An 8878-nucleotide genomic window follows, 5' to 3' on the forward strand; every position below is an offset into this window, starting at 1 on the left:
CACGGCGCTAAAGGTCCTGTTTTTAAAAAAAGCCTCCTGTAACATTATGCACAAAACAGCCTATTTATGCAGCATGAAAATATTTATGTGCTTCACTGCAGCTTAAAAAGGGAATTTGCAATAGATGAGGGACATGAGAAAGGATTGCAGTGAGAGCTAGGAGGAGATTAGAGAAGGCAGACCATGAAGTACATGACATCCTGCAGTATGTGAAGTAAAGCTCCCCTTAAGACCTGAGCCTTGAGGATGATGTCTGGGTCATTCATACACTTTCCAAAGACTTAGTTTTCCACAGACAGTGCACTGCCTACAAAGATGCAGTAGCTGGAAACGTGAGGATATGCTGTGGTGAAGGCATTGATGGCCTTGCAACCAGCTTTGTCCTTTCCAACCTCAATCACTTGCCCTCACTGGGGTCACACCCGGGGCTTGCCTTTGGGCTGGGAGATGCTGCAGAGTGCTGAGGTCCCTCACCAAAAGCAGATAAGACAAGAACGATCATCTGATGGATGTGGTGCAAGTGGAGAGGTCCCAGTGAGCTGGCTTCATAGCAGGACAGAGCTAACTGTTCTCTCTGGTACGTGGCTCAGACCCTCATTCCCTGCACCTATATGCAAACAAGTTTCCCAGGTGTTTTTGATTACTAAAAGTTTGTTTTGCTGAAGTGAGCAGTTCCTCCAAGGGACTGCAGCAGCTGTGTCTATGTGTCTCCATTTTCATTAGCAGAACAGCTGTGCTTCAGCCACGTTGCTCTTCATTGACACTTATAGGACCAAGCTGGGAGTAGAATGTTGTCGTTTCACATCCCTTCTCCCCCTCCTGCCTGAAGATGCAGAAGAGCTGTCTCAGGCATGGTTAGTCCTGTGGACAGGAGAATGGCCAGGGAGCAACGTGTCTGATGGGGAAACCATCAGCCCATGCACCCTGTCCCTGCCGTGCCAGGCAGCCCAGAGGTACAGTCCCGTATGAGGGCCACCTGGCAGCTGTCTGCTCACACATGTACGGGGCTGAACAAGAAACAGTAGGAATGGGCTCTGAAGGCTTTGGCACTGGCATGGGCCCACGTTGTGCTGTGCAAGGTTCCAGGCACCCAGCTTCTGCACATCACTGCTTCGTTTTCTGGTGTGCTCATCTGCACTGCAGTTATGTTTCCTTGTGCAGAAAGGCAGCTGAGGTGGCTACTTGTCCTGCAGCAAATACACGTGCACTAAGAAACAATGCTTTCAATGAAGGCTGCGAGTGCTGCATGAGGATACTTCTTCATTGCCTTTCAGCACTGCAGCATCATTCTTGCTCCAGATGCAGATGCAGATCCTCCACAGGATAGCCAGTGCCAGTTAGCAAAAAAAGGTTTGCGTGTTGGCAGATCGATGGGCTGGGGACGTATCCCATTGGCTCCTTGAAGTCTTTGTGCAGTATTTCAGAAATCAGCTCTGTGCTGCTTCTAACCTTCTCTAGCACATACCCACACACCTTCCTCCCCTCTCCACCACCCACCCAACCCAGGTGTCAGACTCTCATTTGATCCTGTGCTCAAATAACACAGTGATTTATTTTTAATTAATGTTGCACAGAGGGGAAAATGACCACTTGGTCTCTGTGGGAGCCTGACTTGGCTGCAGATTTAAGACAACCTCGAAGACGAAGGCTGCTGGATACAACAGGGGAAAGGCAAGGTCAGCTCCTGGCTTGTGCCAGCACCCTGAAATGTGACTGGGGACTGAGCACCCTCAGAAATAAAAATCCCTGAATACATGTGGAATCTTGGGGTGATCTCACACTCTAGCTGTAAAGCAATAAAAAAAAAAAAATCACAATGCCCCAGTACCCACAGAGCTAATGAAAAGCCTTCAAGCCCAAATAGCTCCATAGTGGCAGCCATGAAAGTACCTAAATCATCTCTATCTTAGCTTTGTGTGTCCTCCTATCCACTCCCCATCTCTCGTTGTCACTGCAGTCGATGGCTGCTGAAAAGCCTTGTCTGATTCCTGTATCTGGTTCCAAATGTACAGGCCAGCAGCACTGTGAAGGAGAAAATGCTGCTGCTCATGTAAGCTGTCCTGTGTGTTGGCAGGGCTGTGAGTTTCAGAACAGAGTGATGTATTTCAGCTCTTGTGAAATTTCTGAATAATCAGCTCATCAAAAAATATCGTGCAGAGTTCCCTTGTAGTCCTCTCCAACTTGCCACCTCTCCTGCCAATAGCTCTGTAGGGTGACCACAGCTTGGCACAGCGCATTAGCAGAGCTCTGCACAATCACTCATGAATAGAACTGGCTGGAAAATATAGTTTTCTTTCTTGAAAAAATAATAATAAAAAAAAATTTAGTAGAGCAGAGGGGGTGTTTGGCTTGGCATTTCAAGATGAAGATTTTCTCCACTGGTCACTCCAGCACTCTTTTCTGTGCCTGCTGCACCCCACCCTTTTTCTTTCCAATGCTATTTTTTAGAAAGTGACTTCAAGTAAATAAAAATTCCTCTTAAAATGGCAAAGTCATTTGATGCTGTTTGATCTGCTAGTGACTTCCTCCTGGCCCCCAGGCCTAGGAGTCTCTCTGCAGAATGGGCATGAACCCACTGGCACCTTCTCCAGCTGGAATTCCTGGACATGGTGTGCTTGGACACTCCTACACTTTTTGCTGCCACTGCCTAGTTTCCTCTTTGGAGTTTCAAGATATTCCTTTCCTCAAACAGCTCAAAAACCCTGCAGTTCAAGCATTTGGGAGCTGGTGACCATGTGTGTTCATGAGAAGGTGGTAGGTGCTGGAAGGGCCTAGAGGTAAACCAGAGAAACAGCACTGCAGGAGTCTTAACCTACGTTCAGCTGCTCCTCTTGGTCCTCGTGTTCCTCCAGGCATACCCCACTGTGTCTTCTCCTTTTTTAGTACATGTGTTGCTCAGTGGTAGTTTCTCAGGTGGTCGTCGCTTTGGAAGAGCAGATTTCCTCACTGTGTGCTCTAAGGATGCTCAGAGCTGTAACCACAGAGGAGGCCAGTCTGTTTGCAGACCCTGTCCTTAAGGCAAATACCAAGTGCTGTGGAGGAGGGAGGTGCAAAAGCCAATAGTTAGTGCATTAAGATTAAAGCTTTGGCCTGACAGCCTTATACAGCCAGGATTTTGTTTGTTTCAGGTGGCTGCATTTACTGTGACACTTGGTGCAGTATGAGCTTGGTACTTGTGTTGTTTGGCAACCCCCCGTGTGCACCTGTGGGACACAACTGCATCGGTCAATGCAAGGTAGCTGCAGTTTTCGAGCACTGCCTTGCCCCTCCTTTGCTCTGCCCCCCGAGAATTTGCTCTGTTACTTGGGTCACCCTAGCTCTTTCTGCTCAGGCTTTTGTCATTTCTTTTGTCACCATAGTGACAGGAAGAGAGTGATGATTGCTGGAGAAATTTCCCATATTAGCTAGCACTGGCCTTTCAGCCTAAATCAGCGCTTCATTTTCCCTGGGCTCTGGCTGAGCCCCATCCCAGCAGCATGAAAAAGCAGTGCCAGAGGCACTCCAGTGCATCCTCTGGGACAGCCTGGGCAGGGACAGGGCCTTCACATCACTGCCTGTCCCACCTCTGCACACCAGAGATGCACAGAGAAAAGAGAAAGAAATAAAAAAAAAAAAATCAAAAAAAAAAATCCACTTTTGCAAAGGTTTCTCCCTGAGCACATTTAATGTGAGTCGTGTGGTTTGTAAATCAGGAATTTGGGTGCTTCTCCTTCTCTTGGGGCACATGCACATCTGCAGGGTGCATGGGAAGAGCTCTGCAGTGAGCTATCAGAGACCACCACACACGTACCCCCCACTCTGCACAGCCTCTTGCCACACTGTGAATCCCAGGGAGCCCAAGCCACAGCTGGGACCAAAAGTGGGCTCACAGTAAGGCAAGGGGGAGGCTCAGTACAAAACACTGCTCTCTCCCAGGCTTTAGCAGTCATTTAGTGCAGCTCAGTGAGACATACAGGATACACACACACACAAAGATGTACTTAAAAATCAAGCCCATTCCGTACGCAAGTGTGTTTAAATAACAAACAACCTAGTGAAGAGAGGAGAAAGGTCACAAAATGCGAAACGAACGCTGCTCTTCTGTTCTCCATTCTGTCAGCGCCAGTCCCTGCCACAGAGGAGGATATATTAAGAAGAGTCAACCTTCATTTCAAACGTGCTGCCTTTTGTCCTCATATCACAACATTAACATTATCCCCACATAATTTTGTGTGTTTAATTTTACAATAGACTGTGCCAGTGAGCGCTGCCTGTAAATATTTGATCACCACCATTCCTCTAGGATTATCTTATCAAGAGTAAAGATATTAAAATAGAAATCTTGTCATGTTACTGCCTTTATGCTTCCAGCCTGAGAGTTGATTGACAGAAAATGAACTGCCTGAACTAGCTCTAAAGTGTCTTTTCACTGAGAGCTTTAATGCCAGAGGCTATAGAAAAAAAGGTAGCTAGTCATCGGAAACTAATGCCTTGCTGTAGTTATGGAGCTTTTGTACTGAAGATTAAAAAATATGAATCTGCTAGGGGTATTTTTACAAGTGTAAAATGGTGTTGGTCTTTTTTGTATCTTTTTGCCATCTCTAATGAGCCTTAACAAGCGCCTTCCCTTTTCTTCCTGCACTTGAATACGAGGTGCAGCCTCACCGCAGCTCACAGACATGGGCTGAAGTTTTGCAAGAGTAAGCTCTTGACTTTCCTAACCTACAAAATTTCTTTTCAGTGATAAAACGGATTGCGAGCCAAGACTGAATGTTCCTGCCTAGCTTGGAATATCAAACCACTACAGACAAGTCAAGATTTCTATTTATGGCCAGTTCAAGACACACCGGTAATGCTGTTTTAATGTTACAAAATTGCCCTGAAATTGTCGTGTGTCTGAGGAGCACCATGCTGCAAATACATAGCCGGTCCCCGAGGGCTTACTCAGCTTGTGCTCCAGCACAAATCAATGAGGGTTTTTTTGCTGGAGTAAGGACCCAAGCACCAATTCAGGAAAGTACCTAAGTGCAAGCAAACTTTAATCACAAGCTCGTGCTCCTTAGGAATCAATAAAGACAGACGCTGGCTGGGGCAAGGGGACAGTAAGGGGTGTGGGTCCTGCGGCGCTTGTGGCCAGGCAGGCGAAGGGCCAGCAGTTCCCGGCATCCCAAAATAATCCAGCTTTGTCCTGTTGGGATCCTGGAGGGCAGGAGGGGGTGGTTAGTTCACAAATCTGTCCCATCGCGATGGCAAACTGCAGCCACCAGCATTAAATCACCCAAGGCCTTCAAGGCAGTAACTAAAGGGTTATAGTGGGATGACTGAGGTTGGAGTAGGCAGAGACAGCGCAACCTGGCCAACTCTGCCAGGTCATTCCTCCCACTTTTTTCCCCTCCAACATGAACAATAATTGTACGAAATTAAAATGATTGGACATTAAGCAGTCTATTGTTGAGCTGGCATGAAAGGTATTTACATGGGTGGCTCCCATTAGCAGCAGTGGGTGGTCCTCTCCATGCTTTCCCTGGGCTCTGAATGCAGAAAAGCTTGTCCCAACATTTCACTCACCGAGAAGGTCAAGAGCTGTGGTTTTGTTCAGCGCGCTCAATACATTCAATTAAAATATACTGGCATATTCATCAGCTATTAACTGTCTTTGCAATAGCTGTAATTAAACAGATACTTGCCTGTGAAAGGAAATCTTTCAAGACAAACTCTGACATGGTGGCGGAGGAGAGCAGGAGTTTCCCAGGTCTCTGACGTGGGTTTGCTTTGTGTGGTTGCATGAATCCTGCAGCTGTCGGGAGTTTTCCTTACCCTGCTGTGGGAGCAAGTGGTTTCAAGGCCTGCTGACAGCCGCTGATTCCCACACAGGTAGGACGTCACCAGAAGGCAAAGGGCTGGTCAGATCTGGCTCCTGAATGTCCCCTCCCTGGGCATGCTGGGGCTGAGCTAAGCATCAGCAGTGCCGGGTGCTTGGCAGCCCCAGGGGAATAAAACCAGACGGGCGATTTTCTTAACCATGCAATTCACTTACAGAAATATCATTTACCAAGTTCCACTTAGAGCCTCAGGGAAAAGGAGTGGGGAATGAGAGAGAGCTGGCTGCTCAGGAGTTTTTTGCAAACTCAGAGATTTTAGAAGGTATAGCAGCTGGTGGCCTCCAATTCAATGGGCGGTAGAGTTAAAAGCCACGCACCCTGCTTTGAAAACTTCCTCCAAAGAGCCTGAAATGAAGAAAAACCCCAACAAGGCAGACTAGTGCAAAGCAGGGGAAGGAACTGAAGGAAGTAAAAGTAATTACCTGAGCCAATGGTTCTAATTATATACACACAGCAGACAAATGGTGATAGCAATTGTTGGCTCTCTTAAGACGAATAGCAGGGAAATGGAGATACAGTAGAAAATAACACATATTAGGGAATTAGCATTCATTATGCTAAAGAAGGAGGTGAGTATTTACATTAGTCAGAACTCAGGCATGCAGAGAGATGGGTGACAGCACAGAGAAGCGTAGCAAGAAAACCCAGAGCTTGGCTGTGACGGGTTTCCATGATAGCTGTGAATGAGGGAGTGCTGAGCCAGGCGGGATGCCACCGGCACCGCTGCTTTTCCCCATAGACCTTTAGGGCTGAAGCAGCACATGCTTCTCCCAAGAGTGATGTTCCCATCGGCCAGTTTAGTCTCATGGCTGTATCTTCCTACGTGTTAAAACACACCAGCTCCGCAAGAGGCTCCGGAGCACCAGTAGCACAGCACTCCCTCATTCACATGCATGTGTAGCACAGAGGGGTGTACCTGCACAGGCCAGAGCTAATGGAGAGCTCAGCAGCTCTTGGTGGTATCACAGCGTTATGCACCTGAGGGGATCCAACTTGTAGGATGCAGGCACAGAGCTTGAGGCAGAGCATTAGAAAACCTAGTACCTCAGTGCCCTGCCACAGGACATCTCACCTCATGTGATGAGCCAAGCATGTGCCCTCCTGCGCTAGGGCTTTTAGGGGGACAAATAGGTGCCCCCTACCATGCTGCACCAGCTGGTTTTGAGCTCATGTGCACTCACAGTCTTCCAGGTCCTTTCACTAAAGTGTTTCAAAGCTCTTTGGGAGTTTGTGCCATCCTCCTCACCAAGTACCATCAGCAAACACCAGCGTTCCTCTGCTGAGGCCCCTAATGAAGATAGATAGTGATCAAAGTAAGCTTCAACCTAGTCCTTGACAAACCTGCCCTTTCACAATTACCAGGCTCTATTAAACAGTTCCCCACCCGTTTCTAGGGTATTTAATTAATTCCTGTCTTCTCCCGCACGGCTTATACTGTTAGATATTCAGAGCACAAAGGCAGGGGATTCACTGAAAACCCAGAGGAGGAGAAATGTTGGATTTCCTTTATCTACAAGATCAGTTGGGGATTTCAGGTTAATCTTGCTTGGTAAATCATGTTGTATTTTATCTCATTTGCCTTCACGTCTCTGTAAATGGTCTTTCTCAGAAAAACGTCATCAAGCTTTATCGGACCCTGTTCCCTTCACAAGCTCTTCTTAAGCAGATGGACGACATTTGCCACACTCCACGTACACAGTCCCACCCGTGAGCTGATACACTTGCTAAGCACTCACCAGTGGGTCCATGGGCCACAGCCTTCAAAATTGCAGGATAAAGACTGCCTACTTTCTGCTGTTGGGCACTCAAGCCTGCTCCATAGGAGCCTAACGAACCCAATGAGATATGGAAATACCTAAGAAAACATCCTGTTGCAAGTTCCCACTGGGTAACCATGAGCCTTAAAACCTAACTTGATGTGGGCTCTCTAGGTCTACCTGAGCAAGTCTTCCTTCATCCTTTCTCTTCTTGACCTATTATGGGCACCTTGTTCTGTTGCCAGGGCTTCCTTCCTCGTGCTGCTTAGATTCTGCTAATTCTTTGTCTTTCAAAGAAGACTTTTTCCTTTTTTATTCAATTCTGCCTCCAACTCACTCCTAAAACTTTTGTCCGTTAAATTGAGAGCACGTTCCAGATCTGAAGCAGGTGGCCTGTCGCCGCCTGCTTGCCATGCGGTGATGCAGATGGCAGAGTTGCACAGCTCCTTGGGTGATCAAGCGCTTTATCAATTTCAAGCCAGAGAGATGTAAAAAGAAAAAAGTGGCCTCAAAAAAAAAAAAAGTCTTTCCAGGGAGCACAACATCAACACAACAACTTTAGCTAACTGCATGCAGGCAGAAATGTCGCAATGCCTTAAGTCTGCACAGATGTTTGTGCTCGAGCTAAATCGCATTTTCCAGCTACTGCCCGCTCCATCGGTCTCCTCCAGCGGCACTCCCAAGCCCTCTGAGCCCCATAACCAGAAGGGAAGGGAATGCCAAATCCCAAACCTATCCTGGCACAAACCAGGCTGCAGATCATAAGCAAACTGTCAGTAAATTTCTTTGCTGTGAACACTAAACAGAAGGTTTCTTGTCAAATCCAGCAGCCGAGAAGAAAGGCATCCCTTCGCACCCCCCTGCTCTCCATTGACCCAGCCGCCACCGCTGGCCCCGGAGCAGGGCTCTGGCTCTCTGCTGTCCTCAGCCACCTCTGCGGTGGCTTTTTGATTAGGTTGAGGCAATGACTGTCAGTAAAGCATGAGAGGAGAATTAGCAATTGCAAGCCAGCGTGCTCTGTGTGTGTGTGTGTGTGTGCACGCACGAGTGTGTCTGCGTGGGACACGCTCCAGCACACTCCGCGTTTGCCAGGGCTGAACACAGACAGATGCCTGGAAGTGCCGAGAAGGGCAGGGAGGGCTGGAAATCCCATCCTGTCCCTGCAGAGTGATGTGAAGGGACAGAGAAACAAACCCAACCGACCAGGCACAAGTTCAAACCAGGGCGCTACGGGCACTTGCTCACACTTGGCTGGACAGG

This window comes from Apaloderma vittatum, unplaced genomic scaffold (assembly GCF_000703405.1).
Source record: "Apaloderma vittatum isolate BGI_N311 unplaced genomic scaffold, ASM70340v1 scaffold5511, whole genome shotgun sequence".
Classification (NCBI taxonomy): domain Eukaryota; kingdom Metazoa; phylum Chordata; class Aves; order Trogoniformes; family Trogonidae; genus Apaloderma; species Apaloderma vittatum.